The sequence below is a fragment of the Neomonachus schauinslandi genome, chromosome 10 (genome assembly GCF_002201575.2).
Source record: "Neomonachus schauinslandi chromosome 10, ASM220157v2, whole genome shotgun sequence".
Lineage (NCBI taxonomy): Eukaryota > Metazoa > Chordata > Mammalia > Carnivora > Phocidae > Neomonachus > Neomonachus schauinslandi.
This window is the reverse complement of record NC_058412.1, coordinates 5660877-5683507: the sequence shown is the minus strand read 5'-3', so window position 1 is coordinate 5683507 and position 22631 is coordinate 5660877.

Below are 22631 nucleotides of genomic sequence, written 5' to 3'. Positions count from 1 at the left end.
CAAAAGTCGTATGTTGGGGTCCTAAACCCCAGGACCTCAGATTGCGATCTCATTTGGAAGTAGGGTCATGGTGGGCATTCCTCGTTAAGATGAGGTCATACTGGATGGATCCACCCTACGCCAGTCTGGCTAGTGTCCATCTAAAAAGGGGAAATGTAGACACAGACACACTCACAGGGTGAATGTCGTGAACATCAAGACCAAGATTGGGTTGGTACATCTGCAAGCCAAGGGACAGCAGAGATGGCCAGCAGAGCACCGGCAGCTTGGAGGATGGGATGGAACAGATTCTCCCTCCCAGCCCTCGGAAGTCACACCCCACCCTGCCCAGACCTTGATCTTGGACTCCTGGCCTCAGACCTGCGGAAGATACTTTTCTACTGTGGAAGCCATTCAGTTTGTTGGGCTTTGTTACAGCAGCCCTAGTGAACTAGGACGGCCCAGAGCTATTGAATCAGGAGCTCTGGGGGTAAAGCCCCGGAGTCCCATGTTTGAACAACCTGTCAGGAGATTCTTCTTCGCATTCCAGTTTGAGACGTACCCTTCTAAATCCTAAGTTGCCATTACAACAATCTAGGGATGTTTTCTATAAAAAGACTTTTGGACTCCCTTCCTCACAGTCCTCATACTCTCTCCACCCTGCACACACACACCCAGATTGGCTGAATTAGAATCTCACAGACATTTTGGATTAGGTTCTGAATCCTAGGGCCCAGGTTTTCTTATGGTGTGTTTGGTGCTTTTCCATTTGGAAGAGAATTGCTTTTCCAGTAAGAATCCTTACTTTTGCCTAGTGTTTCCCTGTTTGTAACATACTTTAACATGAATTTCCTTATTTGCCTCCTTGTAGGTCCTGACCCACTGGTGGGGAAGAGTGAAAGGGAGATTGCATCTGCTCAGGGGTCCCTCGGTGAGTCAGGTGTGGGACACAGGCCTGGGCAAGGCTCCATCGTCCAGTTCCCTGGTGGGTGCTCAAGGATGCCCTGGGCTCTGGCAGAGTCACATGAGTTTGGTTTGCAGTAGAGAATCTTGTGATACTTTGCTCATGTAATGCTTGCTCATTTGTTTGGTTGGCTTTTTTGGGAAGAGAATCCTAAAACTCCCAACCCTTCATGGCCTCTGTCTCTCTAAAACCTTCAGGACAGCACCTGATTTCCTGACTGGGTCCTTTACAGTATACCCCAGCTCCCTCCACCAGGCTCATTTCCCACCAGTCCCTGTCCCCTCCCCCCCCACTCACGCTTTGTGTCATTATCTGTAATGACAGTAAAGACATCAGCTAGCATAGCCCTTAACCATAGTGCTCTAAGCTCTTCTCAGACATCAGTGTGCAGACAAGTTCCCTCGGATCAGGTTCCAGTGTAGTGTCTGAAGTGGACCCAAAATGCTGCATTTCTAATGAGCTCCCAGGGGCCACCAATGGTGCATGGATCACACTTTAAGGAACAGGCACTTAGCATGTATTCACTTACTTAATCCTTATAACAACCTTTGAGGTTGGTGCTATTGTCCCTACTATTCAGATGGGGAAGCCGAGGCACAGGATAGTGAAGTGGCTGGCCTTAGGTCACAGAACAAGGGAGTGAGGGAGCTGGGATTTGAGCTTAGGAGGTCTGGCTCTCAGGTCCATTTTCTTGTCCATTTGCCCGTGCTGCTTTGCAAACAGGCTTGACAGACTCCGTGGCTTCCCAGCACCATGCCGTGGAGGTTAATCAACCTCTCCCTCCCTCAGTGTTCTCATCTGTGAAGTGGGGCTGTGACAATATCTACCTCATAGGGTTGTTACAGGAATCAAATAGGACAATCTGTGAGCCTTACTTCTGCGTCTCCTTCTCCACCTCCTCCTCATTATTTTTATTAAGTGATTAATAATGTGGACTGAAATTCTACTGACTGTTCAAGCTGCCCCTGTAAGACTCCTGCAAGACCTGGTGTGCTGCTGAGTCTCTGCATGTCAGTTTCCTCCTCTGGAAAGGGCATCATCATGATTTCTTCCTCACAGAGTGATCTTGTGAAGGGTGAACTAGATACGACATGCACAAGCTCTTTGTGTAAGGCAGGCATGCCGGAAGGTGTTAAAAATGTCAGTGTTTTCATTCAGTGAACACACCTCTTTCATCCACATCCACACATTCTTTTTTTATAATTTTTTTAAAGATTTATTTATTTATTTGAGAGAGAGAGCATATGAGAGGGGGGAGGGTCAGAGGGAGAAGCAGACTCCCTGCCGAGCAGGGAGCCCGATGCAGGACTCGATCCAGTGATTCCAGGATCATGACCTGAGCCGAAGGCAGCCACCCAACCAACTGAGCCACCCAGGCGCCCACATCCACACATTCTTATTCAGTTAGTCCTCTAAGCGCTTTCACATGAATCATCTTATTTCATCCTCATAAGAGTCTTGTGAAACACTGATTTATTTCTGCCGTACCGATGAGAGAATGGAGTCACGCGGTCGATGGGACCTGCTCGGTACCGTGCGGTCCATTATTGGTGGAATAGAATCGAAAGCCCCAACCAGGTTCATTGGTTCCTCTTTCCACGTGGTCATGGCATGACCTTCGCAGTGAGTGAGCCCCCAGATGCAGGACAAGAAGAGCACGCACATGTGTGAACTTTATCGAGTTTCTCTGCGACTCAGCTACTTACCTACTCCCTTAGTTCTGAGCTTGTTTGTTGTTTCCTTAAATCCCTTTTTATTACATCTTTATGTTTCTGTCTCTCTTTTCATGAAGCTTTGTCCTTGCCCTCTGACTGGCCCTTTTCGTGACAGCCCTTGTTCATATGGCTCGGGTAGAGCAGCCATGTCCAGCTCTGGTCACCAGTCTGTCTCCGTTTAGATGGTCCCTGAGAGCCAAGTCCCCAGAGGCAAAATGCTGCGGTCAGAAGGGGATATGGAGCAATCCTTGTCCTTGGTAGAATGGTCGAACTCACTTACCCCTTCATCGTCTGTGAAATAGGGGTAGGAGTGATTGATACAGATTGTAAAATTGAGTCCAGATTGATTTCAGGGCAGCGTGCATCCTTGTTCCCTGCACTGCTCTGAGATGCACTAGCATGAGGGGTGGAGGCCAGTGTTTCCTTAAGTAACTGAGACCCTTTCCCAAGATTGGGGTCTAACTGACAGATAGTCATTTTAGAGTTGGGAAATGTGGTTCTCCCCAAAGTATTACATAGCCTATGCAAGCATTATTTGTAAAAATTTAGTGAATTCATATTAATTTTATTTTCACATCAACAAGGATTCATCATAAGCTTGTGATGTACTTATAAATAGGACAGACCTTTTGGGATTAAGGGGACCAGAACACACATGCATGCGCACACACACATCTCTTAATCATGAACTCAAGGAGATTTGCTTCCAGCTTGGAGACCTTACAAATGATATAATTAGGAAATATTTGTGCTATTTCCCAATTAAGAACCCAGTGGAAAGTATGGTCAAATGCTGGATGATTTGTTGTCAGCCAGAAGTACTGTTTTTGTCCCTCTATTTGAAGGGAGATGGAATTTTCACATTATGGGTGGGAGATCTGGTTTTCTAGAATGGAAGTGGTGATATTGTGGAAAGAATATTGGACTTGCAGGCCAAAGACTTGCATTCCAATTTTTGGTTTCGTATTTGTTCACAGTAGGATCTTAAGCAAGTTAATTAACCTCTCTGAACCCAATTTGCTCATCTGTAGGATGGAGTTAATAATAATCTACTTCCAGGATTGCTGAGTAGAAGAAATGCAATAGACATGAGCGTATTCTGTAAACACAGAAGTGCTGTGTTCATTAACGAGTTATTGTTACAACAATGTTCACATCATAACTAACCTGAACGTCCAAATGTGGGATATGATGTGGAGTGCAGAGGGGAAGGAACGGACCTGTCCGTTGTCCCCATTGCTGTTGCTAATGAGCCGCCAGGTCTGAAGTGGGAGAGCGAGGGTTCCTGCGGCTGACATGTAGACAGTGCAGCCTTGGGGAGTGGTGTAGACCAGTGGCATTAAAGGTATTTGCAGTGCTGTGCAGCCATCACCATCATTTCCTTCCAGAATCTTCCATCACCTCAAGTGTGCAACCCATACCTGTTCAGGAGTCACTCCCTGTTTCTCCCTCCCGCTTGCCCCTGACAACCACAAATCTGCTTTCTGTGTCTGTGCATTTGCCCATTCTGGACATTTCATATAGATGGAATCCTACAATACAGGGCCTTTTGTGTCTGGCTTCTTCCACCGGACATGATTTCCAGGTTCTTTCATGGTGTGGCTTGTGTCAGTGCTTCATTGCTTTTAAGTCTGAGGAATAGTCCATCGTCTGTGTACGTCACAGTTTGCTTATCGGTCCCGTAGTTGATGGACAGTTGGACTCTCCCTACCTTTTGGCTCTTGCGGACAGTGCTGCTGTGAACTTTGCCACCCAAGTGTTTGTTTGGATCTTATCTGCTCCTGCCTCCCCTACTTCCTTCTCCATATGGCCAAAATCATCTTGTAGAAGATAAATCCGATCTTCTCACCTCTTCTTTCAACCTTCAGATACGACTGAACCTCTGTAATGTGGTCTGCAGGCCCTGCGTGTTCTGGCTATGCCCACTCCAGCCACTCGGCACTTCTCAGTCCTAGATACAGCGTGCATCTGCTGCTGCTAGTCAGTCCCGTAGCTTTTTCAGCCCAGCCTGTAGAGCTCCTCTGGACTCCTCTTTACCAAGCTTACTCTCAGGTGAACTGCAGATTTCAGCCGAAGTCTTGCTTTCCAGGGACACCTTTAGTGACTTCCAGACTGAGTCCAGCCCCGTGTTCTGTATTCTCTCACACTCTGCCCTCATCCTTTGTAGCCTGTCTCACAATTGCAATTATGGTGGTTAATTGTGGATCCCCAAAAAATGTAAGACCCATGAGGGATGGTACAGAGTTCTCTTGCATTCACTGTCAATCCAGCCCTGAGCACATTTCTCAACATGTGGTAGGTACTCCACATTAATTTGTCCAGTGTTGAAGGTGTCCAGTCCCCAGTAATAGGGACACACATCGCGGTCTCTGCCCTCCCTCCCTGCTGCTCAGCACTTCCTGTTGTTTGCACAGTGTGGGGCAGAAACAGGGAGGCCCCTTTGTCCTGCAAAGAATTTGGGGAATGTGCATCATTTCCTGTGAGGTCCATGTAGATGGCAGCGTTCCCCATGCTCCTGATAGCTGCAAGGTGAGAGGTGCGGTCTTTTTCTGAGAGACTGGAAAATAAAATGCAGGTGCCATGTGGGAAAATTGCTTTCATCTGGTCCGTGACTGTTTTCTGTTAAATAGAATGGAACTGCAACCCAAGCAAAAGTTGAGAATGGATGATGGCTGAAATTTATTAAACCCTGGGCCAATGTTCATACATTTGAGATGATGTCAGAGCCATGAAGACAGAGTCACTTAATCTCCTACAGAGACTGAGTAAAGTTAGTGCCCTGTGGAGGAGCACTTACAGTAATTTCCTCCTACACACGTGGGGCAAGTGGGGTCCAGTCGTTCCTGCCAGGATGACAGCGATGGTAACCGTGCTGTGCAGGCTGCAGGCATGGAGGCTGGGGGGGCTGCACCCCTGGGTGGGGTGCACGGACACACCACTGCAAGTGAACCACCACGGTGCTGACACAGGACAGGAAGGGCTTCACAACTCCGCCAGTGGCTTGGGGTGGGGTCAGCGGTGGGAAGAGCAAGCGAGGCCCATCTAGACAGGTTCTCGGCTCCAGTGACCTTTGGATCCTTCTGACTCTTTTCCAGCCCGCAAGGCATATGGAAAGTCTTAATGAGGAGATTGCTTTGTTAGGCACTTTTTTTCCCCATTAAAAGATTTTTTGTGAGGAAATTTGATGATAAAGCATTCGTCATCCTACAAAATAATGGCCACCCCCATTGAGCATGCCCCTGTGCCAGGCACTGGGCCGTGTTCCTTACATGCATCGTTGCTTCTGAGTCCCCTCAGTGACCTCCCAGGTGGGCGTCCTGATGAACCCATTGTATAGGATTGGACCAGAACTTGGAGAGATTAAGGAACTTGTCCAAGAGTATTTAGCTAATCAGTGACAGAGGTGGGATTCTTGCCCAGTTTTTTAAAATCCAGGGCCCTTGCTCTTAACCATTACAGTGAATTGACACTATTTTGGAGGTTTGGGACAAGTTCAGGACTCTTAGGATTCAGTCCTATGCAGAAGAAAGTGGTAATACATGATGAACTGGAGACATCTGTCATCAGTGTCCCTGGGGGACCCACAGTGGATTTCTTCGGAGTCATGCATAGGCAGGTGTGCTCATGTGTGGGGACACACACACACACACACACACTCCCCAAAAACAAAGGCAAAAGCAAAGACAGATGAAACACGAGCCTCCTGGGGTAGTGCCCTTCTGCCTGGCGTACGGGGCCCGCTGACTTGGTTCAGGTTGTTGGGGTTGGAATCGTGTGACCAAACTAAGCATGCAGTCTTCCTTTTGGACTCTGATCTGGAATTGTGTTGCTGGATCAGTGCTACGTTGACTTAGGGCATTATCCCTTTGACAGTATCAGAAAGGGGTCGTTTGCTTCCACGTGTTCCTTTATATATACGGCCTCCTGACAAGATACTGGAGACCGTGCTGTGACTCACAGGGAAGTGATATAGTTCAGGGCTTAGGATGATAAGCTCTTGGGATAACTGTCTGGTTCAAATCCCAGTTGTGCTGCATGTCCCCATGTGACATGGGACTAGTTACTCAAACGATCTGTACTTTCCTTTTCTCTTCCAGAAAGCACAGGTAATGATGGTACCTTCCTGTGCAGGTTAATTTTATGTGTTAGCTTGGCTCAGCCCTGGTGCCCAGATGCTGGAGGTCTTTTCTAGATGAGATTCACATTTCAATCCATAGACTTTGAGTGAAGCAAATGACTCTCTGATGTGAGGGGCCTCGATAGAAAGACTGATCTTCCCTGGGCAAGAAGGAATTCTGCCAGCAGATAGTCTTCAGACTCAACCTGCAACATCAACTGCTCCCTGGGTGTATACCCCACAGATTTTGGACCTGCCAGCCCTTATAATTACATGAGCCAATTCCTTAAAATATGTCTCTCTCTAATAATCATGGGATATTATTATACATACATGTATACTGATGGTTCTGTTTCTCTGGAGAAGCCTGCCTACTATAATACTACACTCCCTCATTGGGTTGCTGTTTGGAGGATTAGATGCGTTATTACATATGAAGCTCATAGAGTGGTGCCTGGCACAGAGGAAGAAGTCAACATTTGAGCAATTACATAAAATCGAGTCCTGACTAATGCGGTCTGCATGCACACTCTGCAAGGGCGAGGCACTGGGCAGGGCATGGTGTTGATGAAGGCACCTTGCCCTCGAGAATAGGACAGTCCAGTGGGAGAACAGGCATGCATTCTGGCAATTGAAATACACGGAGGAGAAAAAGAGAAAGAGGTGTCCTAATTGTGTCCTGACTCTCAGACACCTTGACCTGCTGCTCAAGGTTGGTGCCTTTATTTAGGTCCTTCTGGTGTCACAAGGAGGGGTGAGCTTAAGGTTATGTCAGGTCAGTCTCCCAAATGTGAGACTGGCTTTTGTGCTGGGAAACTGATTCTTGTTTAGTACTAGGGTTACAAAAGGCAGAGCTACAAGTGAATCTGGAACACTAGGCCATGGTTCAGGTCAAGAGCAAATGTTTTCATAGCAGGTATATGCACCCATTGATAGATTGGCACAGGTTAATTAGAAAGGCAGATCCTGTCCTTGGAAAACCTGGGGCCTAGGAGGGATATTCCTACCTGAACAGCAATTCCAGTACCAGCCTCACTGGAGTAGAGATTAGTGCTGGGGAAATGGGAGCACAGAGGAGGCAATGACTGAGCTGACCGGAAACAAGGAAGGCGTCCTAGGTTCTGTGGGTAAATGGTAGTCTGAGGAGAAGGTGGGGGGCAGAACGCCTCCCAGAAAGAGGCAGAGCCTGAGCCAGGCCTTGCTTGGCATGGAGGAAGCACTGGGATGTTTGGTGGGCTGCAGAAGGTCTCTGTGTCCTGCAGCAGGGGGACGAGTGGAGTAACGAGGGAAGTGAGACCTGCTCAGCCTCTGCAAGGCCCCTTTGTAAGAAACCCGTGTGCAGGGTGCATGACCCACGTCGAATCTGAGAAAGTAGCGGCACAGTTGCTGAAGAGCTGCTTTTGCTCTAGCCCACATCCTTTACTGAAGTGGAAGATAATTTATGCCACCATCCAGAGTAGGAATCCCGGTTCTTCTGAGACGAAAGCATTGCCATATTCTCTCTCCCAGCTCCTCTAACACCCAGCATGGTGCTCTGCATGCAATTCATTTTTATAGAAATGAATTAGGGGCGCCTGGGTGGCTCAGATGGTTAAGTGTCTGCCTTCGGCTCAGGTCATGATCCCAGGGTCCTGGGATCGAGCCCCGCATCGGGCTCCCTGCTCCTTGGGAGCCTGTTTCTCCCTCTGCTTCTCTCTCTCTCTCTCTCTGTCTCTCGTGAATAAGTAAAATCTTTAAAAAAAAAAAAAAAGAAATGAATTAAACTGTAAATCTTTGCTTTTCAGCTCATTCAATCCAATCAGTCAGTGTTTGGTAATTGTTGACAGAAATGTAATCAAAGAATTTCAGATCTAAAAGGACCCTTGGATACCTACTATTCATCTAGCGCATTATAGAGATGAAGACACTAAGGCCTTGAGCTGTTATGTAAGTTGCCCCCAAATTACCAAGTGGCATGGCTTTTCAGGTAAAGGCCACCCAACTTGTTATAGTCTAAGAAACAGAATGGGTCCAGAGGATTTGCATATGTCTTCAGATGTGGTCTAGTCACTTGTTTGTGGCGGTCTCCTCTGTTACTTAGAGAGTGGTGCTGGTAAGATAAAGGTCGTTGGTCTAGTTCCGTTACGGGCGAGTTGTCTGGCATCTGCCCCTTGGTGATGGACTGCACTGCTCACGCGCTGCTAACCTGAAAGGTCGACGGTGGGAGTGCAGCTGGATCAGGGCAGAGTCACCCTTCGGTATTTAGTGGGCATTTTCCAGAACTGTGTGAGTTGCTGGGGTTTAAAGGGTGTCAGAAGGATGAATCAGACATGGTTGTTGCCATCTTGAAATTCGAAGTCCATTGGCAAAGTAGCATAAGCACAAGAAACCGGATAAGAAAAGAGTAAAATAACTACAGAAGGCAGTTTCAGAATGGCCCAGCTTCCAGGTTCTTGCCCTCATGATGGTAGGCCATTGTCTCTGTAACCTCAGCCAGGGCTCAGTTTTGCTCGTTCTCCACTTAGATCAGAACCATTTGGTACCCTTGCAATAATTTACCATTAAAAAGAGAATGAATTGAGGTTTCCATCCTGAAAAATCAAGGCGGAAACATCAGAAAAGACTAGGAAGCATTATTTGCCAGTCAGTGAAGTTGGAAATTCTGCACAAGGGAATGTCGTTAGGGTGTGCTCCAGAATTCCTCAAGGTGGACTGCATTTTCTACAGAGAAAAAAGGAGAGCAGGAAAACGCTAGTTTGTGATACTGTTTCTCCCCGGTGGAATAAACACTGGGGCCAAATTGATTTTGGATGGAAAATCCTTTTGGAAATTGACAGGTGATTTTACCTTTCTACTGAATCTCTTAGAAGCAGAAGAATCTTGCTTCTTGGTAATCTGGGTTGGGTGTATGTTACCAAGGACATCCAAAAAGAGCCACCTCCTCGTAACAGGACCCATGGCAGTTCTGCATAGGGAAAAAAGGTGTTCATACACCTGCCTCACTAGAGTGATCCTTATAGGACCACATGGTTTGTTATGTGTAAGTTCCCATAAGAAACTTAGCAGAATTAGACGCAGAACCAACCCAGATCACAAAAAGATAGTCATAAGCACCTCCTCTAAAATGAAGTCCTTTCAAGACGACCCACTCAATCTTTGTATCACCTGCAATTCTTTGCCCAGGCTGTAGCACACAGTAAGCGCATACTGAATGCCTAAGGAATAAATGGGAAGAATGCATGATGATGGTAAAAAGGAGACATGGGGGTGCCTGGGAGGCTCAGTCTGTTAAGTGTCTGCCTTCGGCTTGGGTCGTGATCCCAAGCCCTGATCGGGCTCCATGCTCAGCGGGGAGCCTGCTTCTCTCTCTCCTCCCCACTCACGCTCTCTCTCTCTCCCTCTCTGTCTCTCTCTCAAATAAATAAATAAAATAAAAAGGAGACATAGAAACACATCTAGTGTCTTTGGCTCTATATGAACATGCATAAATAATTTAAAAAATGACTGGAGTTACAGATTTAGGAAATAACTGCTCAGGATAATATTTCTGCACGGATGTATTGAGATTACACTTTCCAGGCTGGAATGCCGTCTAATGTGGCCCTCACAACAGAGTAGACACTTAAGCTCCCATGTTGTAGAAACTGAGTGACTGCCATGGATGGTTGCCCGAAGAAACACGTGTTCATTGATTGAAACAATGATGCTGCTCTGGTGGGGATGTTGATGGGGGGTGGGCTGTGTGTGTGTAGGGCAGAGGGCGTACGGGAAATCTCTGGGCCTTCCTCTTAATCTTGCTGTGATGCAGAACTGATCTACAAAATAAAGTGTTTATTAAAAAAATATAGTGAAAAATACAGTGAGTGAATACATGAGTGACCTGTGCAAGGTGATAGAGTAGATGGAACTTGGTTCTTCGGATTTCTGGTTAGTACCCTGCTTAAGGTCACTCCTGATTTAAGGCAAAACAGGAATGTGTTTCTAATCGACAACCCGCCCCTCTTGGTTTTGGTCATGGAATCACTAGTTGAAGGCTACCACAGACTATACATATTCTGTATCTGCATTCTGTGGGCTGTTTGTCCACACGTGCATATCTCTGTCGCCCTCGCTAATGCGTGGGTTTCTGGAAGGCAAGGCTAAGCTACCTGCCCCTTCCTCTGTGCTTCCTTTTGCCTTGTGTTTGCCTCTCCTGTCACACTGGATCATGAGCAGGCGCTTGTCTCTGTCTCTCTCAGCGCATTATGATCTTCTCACAGCCTGAGGCTGTGTCGTACTCAACCTTCTGTGCCCTCTTCCGGCACGGTGCTTTGTGTATAATAAGTGCTTGAAAGTTGTTTACTGTAGAATAACTATGACCATTTAACTGCCTTTCTCTGTCACATATAAAATAGATTCCAATTAAATTCTTTTTGATGATGGTAATAGCAATAAGTAACAATACCAGAAATTCTTGTCCTTTCGTCATGCCCTCAAACAAAAGATCACTTAATTGTATGAAGGAAGCTGTTCCTTTGGAAACTGCAAAGAAATGCTTCACTTGTGTCATAAAATACTTTGGGTGCTGGTGACTCAGTCACTCAATGTGGGATGAAGGTAGTAGTCAATGGGTGAAAGAAGTGAAATTAATGATTTGCATTCCATCTGGCTAGTGTTTCTAACCTGATTCAGGGAACATTTTCTTTTGCTCACCATTTTGAACTGCATCCCTTCAGAAGGCTAAATCCCAGTTTTTGACCTGGTGTTTATTGTGTCATATCTGGTGAGCAAAATATCATGAATGTGTCTGAAGTTTATTGCCTAATATAAGAGAAGGGGCCACTGATAGCAAACTTAATAAGGTCTGGTTCCTCATGAGAGACTATGGACTCTGAGAAACAAACTGAGGATTCTAGAGGGGAGGGGGGGGTTGGGTTAGCCTGGTGATGGGTATTAAGGAGGGCACGTACTGCATGGAGCACTGGGTGTTATACGCAAACAATGAATCATGGAACACTCCATCAAAAACTAACGATGTAATGTATGGTGATTAACATAACAATAAAAAATTAAAAAAAAAATAAGGTCTGGTTCCTACTGAGTAGAAATCTTAGGTTGTAGTCCAAGAATTGGAGGTTTTCTCAAGGTGGAGGTCCACCAAAGTAAAGACCACGAATCAGAACTAGATATCAAGTCAATACAAAGTCCAGTGAATTTCCCGGTGGTGTTAATAAACCAAGACAGATAAGGGGGAAGATCAGGCCAATCTTTGTAAGTAAAATTTCAGAGAGAAAAAGTAGTATTAGACACATCAGGTGGGATATTTGCTTCAAAAATAGAGGTTAATTGATAAGCCAAAAGATTAGGAAGGATGTCCTTACATGAGAAGATTAAATAATGTTCACTGAAAAAAGGTATGTTTAATTTCAGAGAGTCCAATTTTTGGAAATAATTTTAGGACTGGGTTGAAGAGTAACTTCAATAACTGCCTGGCCAGCTCTTTATTCCTTTTTTTTTTTTTTCCCCCAAAAAAGTTTCGTCTTTATCGAGTTGGAACAATCCTTGTGGAATTTGTCTGAGGTTCTGTAAATCGCTAACATTCCATATTGCCATGACTTATAAACACATAAAAGGCTATTGTTGCACAGAGTTAGGTTTTTAATAATTTTTCAACTCCTTTACCTCTGGAGCCCACTTAAAGCCATCCTCTGTTGGGAAGCCATTCGCAAGTATCAGAGCTTTTTATGAGAACAAAGAGGTAGTCTTTCTTGCAGAGAACAATTCTACACTGGCAGAGAGCTGTGCTAGATGACCTAATAGGTCTTTTCTATCTCTAATTTCTGTGATTCTATGAAAATCATCACCCACTATAAGAACCAGATGTTGGCTGGTAGACAATGGCTGTGAGGATCCATCTTCCCCCATCAGCCCCTTTCCGACGTGTAGGTTGCCACCTCCCCCCCACCCCCCACTTCTCTGCTCTGTGGCAGCTGATGAGATATTTATATCCTTCTTCCTCAGCCTGCCAATTATAATTATCAATATCTGCACTGATAAAAAAAGAGGCATCATCAGAGTTGTGCATAGTATGTGATAAGCCAAGTCTGAGTGAACACGAGAATAGTTTCTTCCAATTATGAACAAAAGAGAGGTGCATTTGGTGGCAGGGCTCCCATCTTGGCTGTGCTCATGTGGCCACAAGAGAGACCTCCCGCCTCCCTTAGAGCACCTTCATGGACAGACAGCGAGGTGGAGATGCCCCTGTGAGCAGCTATTGCTTGAGACAATGTTGTCTGTACTGTACGGAGTTAGAGCGTTGCTTTAAATATAATAAACAAAAGTGAAATCTTACACGAGGCAGCACAGCTTAGTAATTGCTGTTTGGAGCTCACGTCTCTGTAGTGATTTGCTCAGCATTTCATCTCCAGCTGCAGCACAATTTTTGCCAAATATAGATAAATGAAGTTAAAGTTATTGGCAACCACTAGTTCTGTGTCCCTGTTTTGAGTTTATAGATTTCATAGGAATGGCATTACTTTATTTCTGCAGCAGACAATTGTTCTTCTGAAGCGAGAACTTTTTCCATGGTCTGGTCTGTAGGGCATTTTGACAGAGGCAGGAAATTTTATCAGAGAGATATGTGGCCGCTGGAGTAAGATTTCTGTTTGGGCTATGGATCAGTTGAAAATTTGAAATGGGGGGGGAAGACAGACTCTCAACCCAACCAACATATTGTAAAGGTTTCTAAACCTTCTCAGAATTTGAATAGAGCATCTGCAGATGCCCCTTTCGTCGTGGACTCCCTTCCAGCAGCGATGACTCCATCCTCATCGATGGCTTCCCGAGACTCCCCTTCAGAAAGAAGCAGCCACCATCATCTGAAAACAGTGTTTTTGGCTCTAGTCTTTTACTTCTGGTGAAATTTGAGGCTGTAGAATTTCCTGTTAGATGAATGGGAATCACAGCCCTGGGAAGTAAAGGTGGTCTTAGAGATGGCTTCAACTTGACTTGGGTACAACTCCCTTCTCTGGCGGGTGGTGGATGGGCCCTGCCCTCTCCAGTCACCTGCGGACGGACACACAGCTGAGCCTCCCAAGAGGATTTCGCTGTCATGATCTACTCTCACTATTGGGGTGAAATATTTATTTGGCACTTTTTTGGTAGAGGTCAGCGGTCAGCCACATGCCTCCTGTCGGCGTTCTCTTCTGCATCCAAAAGACGTCAGTTCCCTCAATCATCTTACTGCGGCTTCGTTTTAGGCTCCTTATTACTCTGGTGACTTTACTGCTTTGGAGAACATAAAATAGGCTGAGGAGACATATTTTGGAAGGACTCTACCATGTGAGTCCAGGTCAATTCCATTTACACACATGTACACACAGTCTCGATGTCTTAGCCATTAACTGGCCTGACCCTGCTTGGATTCTTACAGTTAATTTCCTGTCCCTGCACAGGTCACTTGTACTCAGAGCAGGGTCACCCCCATGCCTCTCCGTATGCTGTGCCCTGTGCCTGAGATGTGGGAAGAGTCACCGTTAGTCTCCCTCTCTCCTCCTCTGCTCTCTTTCACTTCCTCCTTATTTTCTTTTTTGTGAGTGATTTAAGCCCATTTAAAAGATTCATAAAATTCAGCAATGAGAAAATAATTTAAATATTCTAAAACCTATCCTTTCCAATTCATACAATATTGTGGATCACCTCTGTTGGAAATCACTTTAGGAAACACCTTTCCTGTTTATTTTCTTTCTACCAAATCTCAGTTTGGTGCAACCCCACTTTTCCCGATCCCATTGCCCCGACGGAGTTGGGAGAACCATCCTGTGTGGCCTGTGGAAGCTCCATTATCACACTTGTCACACTGTATTATAAATACACTTTTTTACACAGCTCCTTCCCTCCAAACTGGGTAATGACCACTTTCAAATCATTTTTACGTTCTAACTCCTAGCACACGAGTGCCTGATGTGAAGATGGTCCTCAGCAAATGTTTACTGAATGAGTGAAGGTGTTAACAATGAAGATGATTTTGGGGAATAGCACCAAAATAAAGGGAGCACCTCTGAATGAAGCTTAAAAATGAGAGAAGGATGCTTTCCTGACTGTCTCTGGCATGTAGAGACGTCTGCTCCTCCCGTGGCTGTTTGGCCCAGTAGCTCAGCCTGAGCAGCCTTGTCCCAGCCGAGCATTGTGGCGGGGGACCAGAGCTGAGCAGGCCGTGTGCCTTGAGGGTGGGGTTCTGGAAAGTCAGTTGAAAGGCACATGCTGTTTGAAGGTGTTGCTAGGGGCTCTGAGCCATAAAGTGCACTTGCAAAGCTTTTCCTGGTTGCCTGTTGGATCTGTGCCTCGTTCCCAAGCCCTGGGAGCAGCCCTGTCATCCGCACGTGTGCCGGGATCTGCTGCTGACCCCTTCTCCCTTGAAAAAAAGTGTCCTGGTTGGCTGGAGCCGGGGGAGGCCTCCACTGCTTCTCTGACCCTAAGTGAGTGACGGCTATTCTTCTGTCTTCTACTAACAGTACCAGGAGCTCTAAGTTACTTAATTTGAATATGAAGAAACCTTTCCCTAGAGGAGGAAAGGACCTTTAGGAATTCTGTTCTTACACCTCTGAAGGACATTAAGGAAATAACCATTTGTCCTGGGTCCTAGAAAGGCAGAGAGGCCAGATCTGTGAGTGTCTTTTCTCTAAACTCAGAATTTTATGATTCTGAGGGGACCCAAGTGAGTTGCAGCAAAAAGCATTGAATTGGCCTGGCAAGCCTCCCTACCAGCTCTAGGCTGGCAGAAGCCCTGAGGAATAGCCCATAGTGGCCAGGCCACTGGCTTTGACCTTTAGGCCTGTTTAGGGTCATCCTTGAGTGTAGGGCTTCCTCTCTAACGTAACATAAAATTAGCTGTTGACCATTTTAAAGTGTCATTTAGTACATTCACAGTGCTGTGAGACCACAGACCACCACCTCTATCTAGTTCCAAGACATTCTCCACACCCCAGACACCCCGTCCCCACTGAGCAGTCACTGCTCATGTCTTTCCCCAACCCTGGCAGTCATTGTCACTCTGCTTTTGGCTTCTGCATCTTAACATGGCGAGTGTTAGAAACAATTTCTTTCAGTCCTTATTTTATTTGCAAAAATGTTTTAAACACATTTTATACCAGGCCCTGCACTAAGCATTTAATATACATCAACTCATTTAATCCTTAGAGCAAGACTCTAAAACAGTTACTATTTTTTTAAAGATTTTACTTACTTATTTGACAGAGAGAGAGAGAGCACGAGCAGGGGGAGGGGCAGAGGGAGAGGGAGAAGCAGACTCCCTGCTGAGCAGGGAGCCCGACATGGGGTCGATCCCAGCACCCCGGGATCATGACCTGAGCTGAAGGCAGACGCTTAACTGACTGAGCCACCCAGGCACTCTAACAGTTAGTATTTTTATTCCCACTTTACAGATGAAGAGACAGAGGTAGAGAGTAGTCAAGTAACTTTCTCACTTCACACAGCCGGGAGATGGCAGAGTGCAGGCTCAGACCCACAACCTGCACACCCTGGCTTTCCCTGTTGCCACAGCTTACTTAGCAGCACTGCGACAGATCTGCCTTCTTTCCTCTTTGATCATGTGAGCCTTCTTATTTTTTACTTTCTTGTTCTGGTTTTGTTCTGTTGCTTCGTGGGCATTGGGCGCCAGGAGAAGGGTCCAGTATTAACATCTGTGTTGTAATTTTCCATGACTATCTCAGAATGACTGAAGACATGACTGTTGTTTGCTGGATCAGAAGTCTTTTTAGGCTTCATACTGACCTCTTTGGACAAACATGGTTTAAGAGTCCAAACGCTTCACAACATTCTTTTGGAAATTGAGCAAAGCTGGAAATTTTGTCAGTGAGAAACAACCAGAGTTCATGGCCAAATAGCAATGTGTTTGCTGAACCTTGGGGAAAATGATTTAAGTTACAAACTTTGATGTAATTGTAACCCTTCCCCCAACTAACAGAGCACCAGAAAATATGATAGACCTGGGGCCAAAAAGGTAAAAATGCTCTGTATGTGTGTGTGTAAATATGCATATGTTTAATATATTTTTATTTTACTATAAATACATATACACGCTTCTTAAATACAGAGACTTAGTTCTTTTCAGATTTCAGAGTCATAGGAGTTGTTTTTATCTGTTTCTCCAACATTAACAATTTTTGTTCTCCTAAAACAAAAGTAGCTTTTAAAATGATGTATAGACTCAGTGGAAAATCACTGTAGTTATGGGTGGGGCTTGGATTTTGCCTCGCGTTTGCTTCTGGGGCGAGCAGTGGGCGAGCATTCGGTGAGCATTGGAGCAGTGTCTCCTGGTCTGTGCGAGTCAGCCCTCAGGTCACAGCTCCTGGGTCTGCTTCCCATTGGAGGCCCCTGAGATGCTAAAGGTAACCATCATCCTGTGAGTTCACACGTCCTGAATAACCGCTAAGTGTCAGGCTCTGTGCCAGGTGCCCCACGTGTTCTATCCCCTTGAATCCTCACCACAAACACAGGAAGGCAGTGCCATTCTCATCCCTGTTTTTCAGAGGAGAAAACCGAGGCACAGCAGACATGGTCAGGAAGTGTTAGTGTGGGGTCTGCTTTCATTGCCGACGCTGGGAACACAGAGCCCCCTCTCCTTTGTTACCAAGCAGCTTCCTTCTGTTTGGACAAGCGAAACTCAAGGGAATGAACACAGAGTCTCCTGCTGGATTCTCTGTTTCGTCGCCGGGGACAGAACTGAGAGGGGTCCTGTGGTCTCTCTGCCACAGGTGTCTGTCCGGCTACGCTGGAGGATGGTGCACAGGGGGCCGGGCTTCAGAGACACAGGGCCCTAACTGACCCTGGAAACCCATCCACTTCTTTATGCTGTTGGTTTTTACCTTCGTGGGCAAAGGAAATATCAAGTCCGATTTTATGACTTTGGGCTTTTCTTTTCACTTTGTAATGAAAAGAGTGGAAATAGAATTCTGTGCCATCTTGAAGAAATGTAGCCATATAATTTTAGTGAGAGCACACATTATTTTAGCAAAATGTTCTATGTGGACTGACAGTCGCAGTTTCACAGTCTAAATACCTGGGGCAAGTGCACAGCTTGGTGTCCTCAGCGGTGAGGACTAACAGTGACCGTGCAAATTGTTGTCATCATTGTGCCTGTCATCTTCAGCCCTGCAGGAAGGTTTTATGCCCAAGTTTACACATGGAAGTGAACTTGAAGAAATGCAGAGGAGAAAGCACAGTAAGTGGAATTTAAGAAACAAAACAGAGGATCATAGGGGGAAGGAAGGGAGGGAAAAATAAGACGAAACCAGAGGGGTGCCTGGGTGCTCAGTCGTTAAGCGTCTGCCTTCGGCTCAGGTCATGATCCCAGGGTCCTGGGATCGAGCCCCTCATCGGGCTCCCTGCTCCGCGGGAAGCCTGCTTCTCCCTTTCCCACTCCCCCTGCTTGTGTTCCCTCTCTCGCTGTGTCTCTCTCTCTGTCAAATAAATAAAATCTTAAAAAACAAAAACAAAAACGAGAGACAGAGACAAACCATAAGAGACTCTTTTTTTTTCTTTTTTTAAGATTTTATTTATTTATTTGAGAGAGAGAAATCAAGAGAGATCACAGAGGGAGAGGGAGAAACAGACTTGCTTCTGACTGACCGAGAGAAGACGTGGGGCTCAATCCCAGGACCCCTAGATCCTGACCTGAGCTGAAGGCAGATGCTTAACGGACTGAGGACCCAGGTGCCCCAAGAGACTCTTAACCATAGGAAACAAACTGAGGGTTGCTGGAGGGGAGGTCGGTGGGGGGATGCATTAAGGACCGCAGGTGATGTAATGAGCACTAGGTGTTATATAAGACTGATGACTCACCGACCTCTACCTCTGAAACTAATGATACATTATATGTTAATTAATTGAAATTAAGTTAAAAAAAAGAAAAGAAAGTACAGTAAGAGAGAGGGCCCAGGAGTCCCTCGCATATTCCCAATAGGAGAGAAACGTCGCCCAGTCTGATGTAAAACTCACGCCATAGAATGAGGTGTGTAATAGGCATTCAGCAAATACTGTTAACGTCCTTCTCCCTGCTAACGTGTGGGGCTGATACAGGTGAAGCCAAGATAACAAATAGATTTAGCATGATGTGACAAGTCTCGTTGCTTGGCAGTGTGCGTAGGAAGAGCGCTGAAGAGAGGGACTCTGAGTCTGAGGCCTCAGTGGGAGAGCGTGAAGGGCCGGCCTAGCACGTCAGCCATGCGTAAGCAGGGGCTCAGAGGCTGCGTGTGACATGCACGTGTGACCAGGTGACAGACAAGAGTGAAAATGCCTGTCATTTATGAAGTCCTACTGATAGTGTGCACTGGACGTTTCACAGTGGGCTTTTTGTGCAGGGCTTCCTGATCTGCAGATGCTCATCTTGATCTGGACGTAGAGAAAATCCCCAGAAGAAAGAGGGCTTGGGGCACAGTCGATAGCTGGACATTCTGCCTCTTCAGAGTGACAGACTGATTGGCAGATGTTTGGCTGATTGAGACTTGGAGAACACCTTACTTTTGCCCCCCCCCCCCCCGCCTTTTTTTGGTGTGTTTGTTTCAGTAAATCCTAAATTACCAGGGTCGTTGCCTTGTGATTCACTACTCTGCTTTTCATGTTTAAACATGGTCCAGTGGTACAAAAAGAGTTACAGAATCCCTCTATCCGAGCCCTTTCCTCCCATTCCCCATTGGTGGAAAAATAAAGGAGAAAAGGCTGGTTTCAGTCCTGGCTGGTAACTGAGCTGTCCAGCTCTGCACTAGACTTGGCTGACGGGAGGCTCCAGCTTTGTTCATGAATAATCAACAGTCACATCTGGATTCATATATTTACCTAAACGTAGACAAACCCAAATTATCTTGGATCTGCCTGATGTATTCCTATCTGATGCTGTATTTTTTCCCTAAATATCTTGCCCCACCATCTCGCACTTCCACATTTCTCTTTCCTCCAAAGACTTAACAACAAAAATATGTGCTTCCTTCCCCCCAACATTCTCCACCCAAGCAATGGGTGTAAGGATTTAGGAAATAGAGTCTCTTTTTCTCTTTAAAGTGATTTAATGCAAATTCGTGAATACGTGTGACATGGAAGATATCAGAACATCTTAAAACAGTGATACCTTTGACACTGCATGTTTTAACTTCTCCTTTTAAATGAAGCCTGAGAAAGATCGTCTCCACACCAAATAAGGAGCAGCCTTCAGGCACACACGTGCACACCCAGTCCTCCTTTCCACTCCACCCGCCCTCCCATTTTTTTTTTTTTTATTAGAAAACTCTTGAAACTTATCATGTGCAGCAGATGGGAGTAGAAAATGCAACTTGAAGACAGTTATATAAATATATCCTTGATGTCTGTTTTGCTTTTCAATTTGCAACAAAAAGTACAAAGGTAGAGCGGCGTGCCAGCAAGGGCCGCCTGTGTCTCTTGATATCCACTCCAGATGTTGGCTAGACTTCGTGGAGCCGGGCTTATGGCACTGGGGCTGGAGTCCCGGGTCTCCTCCTCCAGGTGTGATGCCTCATGCTGATTCCCCCCCATGCTTGCTGGCCTTGTCCAAACACTTTAGACTCTGAGACCAGCCTCCACCACCCCTCCTGACCCTAATTTACCTTCTCTGATTCCTGGCTCTCGGTGGTGGGGTGGGGGAGGGCGGGAGGGTGGTCTAGAGACAGGGTCACAGGTCCTTGCTTATCACCTTGCCTCTTCACAAATGAGAACCTTAAAAAGGAGAAAACACTCAGAAAGGAAAAAAAAACCTAAAAAAGAAAAAAAAATGAACCCCAATACTGATGGCTAACGCTCTCTGCCAGTCTGCGAGAGGCTCCTTTGCACACTCCTTGCTGTATTTCGTGAGTCGCTGGGCCTGTTTGACCCCTGGGCCTGGCAGAGTGCTAATGGGGGCTCTCTGTTTGTACATGCTTGTAAAGGATTTTACACCGTAATATGTTAACTTCCTGATTAAACAGTGCTGAGCACAGAAGTGTATCATAAATCTTGCAGGCGCCAACTTCATTTATCTGAGCGTTGGTTACTGTCTGGTGTGGGTAAACAAATGACAGGGGCATTTACTACGATGTATGGCACCACGGAGTAGTGCTATTAATAACCTGTGCCCTGCGTCCCCTCATCCCACAGACACCCTTGTCTTTGAGAGTGAGCCAGCAGCCTTTACTCTCAGTTCAGGCCAGGGCAGGGTTCTTGAAGAGTTTGCACAAAGAATTTCAGGGGAGAGATGATTGGGCAAAACCAAGAATTACGAATTGGCCCCCTGCCCTCTCCCCTGCTGGGCAGTTCGGGACAGTAAAGGGTGGCTGGTCCCGAAGGGCTTGTGGTGTCACAGTTCTGTACAGGGTTCTGTAATTGGAAAACGTGTAAGGGCACGGCAGTTCCAGGGAGAGTGTTAGGAATGACAGACACGTTGAAGGCTGGGGAGAGAAATGGGAGCACCAGGCCTAGGGGGAGCCCGTTTTCTCCCCGGTGCCTTTAGAAGCAGGAAATGAGCTGCATTAGGCATTATTAGCACGGATGGGTCTATTCCTCTGTGTCGGTGACAGAAGACAAACCCTGGCATATTCTCTTCTCTTTCCTTCTGCTTCCTCATAACAAAAGGAACCCATCAATTGGAAATATCTTTACTATTTTGAATCCTCTGTGTGTGTGTGTGTGTGTGTGTGTGTGTGTGTGTGTGTATCTGAGGTGGGGGACAGAAATAGACCAACCTGCGGATGGGAAAATGGGAAAAAGTCTGAATTCATACTTGCTTTGTTGCTTTGGAATTCAGATTCTCAATTATATGTGTTAATTAAAGTAAATGTTGGTCCGATCAAAAGTTGCTAGGGTATCACTCATTGTTCTCTGAACTAGCTGGCTGTCATTGGGCATATCAATCAATCTAACCTTGATTTTTTTTTTTTGTCTGTAAAATGAGGAATGAAGGTTACCTTGAGCTTTAAAATAAATAATATATATACATATATGTATATATATTATGAAAGAGCCTAGAGGAGTGTTAGACAGAAAATGTTCTTAAGGGGCTCAGTTGGTTAAATGTTTGCCTTCGGCTCAGGTCATGATCCCAGGGTCCTGGGATCGAGTCCCACATTGGGCTCCTTACTCATCGGGGAGCCTGCTTCTGCTCTCCCTGCTTGTGCTCTCTCTCTCTCTGACAAATAAATAAATAAAATCTTAAAAAAAAAGAAAAAAGAAAATGTTTCTAATACATTTCAGAAATGCAGAATTCAGCAGAAGAAGGCTCCAAGATACCTTTGATGGGAAAATCCAAAGTATTCTGCTATAAGACTCTTACCTGTAATTATATTAATTGATTTATTTACTTATAGAGAGGCAGAGGGGTGAGGTGGGGTGAGGTGGGGAGGGGGAGAGGGAGAGGGAGAAAGAGAATATTAAGCAGGCTCCATGCCCAGGATGGAGCCCGACATGGGGCTCAATCTCACGACTCTGAGACTGTGACCTGAGCTGAAATCAAGAGTTGGATGCTTAACTGACTGAGCCACTCAAGTGCTCCAGTTAGATTTATTTTCAGTAAACAAGTTTGAAGCTCAGCATGCAAGGCAGGTGTACAAAGCAAGTGTCCTAGACATGTGGGACACGGAGGTGAGAGAGTCGTGACCTGTCCTGGGGGTTATGTTCTAAAAGGGAGACAGACCTTGGACACAATTGGTGGGCCCTCTGGGCAGAATGGATTTCACTGTTTGGCTCCACCGTGGGGAAAAGGAAGAGTCCTGTGGCTAGTGGGAGAGGAGGGAATAGAGAAGGAGGAGTGGGTCTTAGCCGCATCCTAGGTCAGGCAGCAGCTGTGTCTCTTAGGAAGAAACCTGGGAAGACATCTTGGGTTATCTCCTTCAAATAA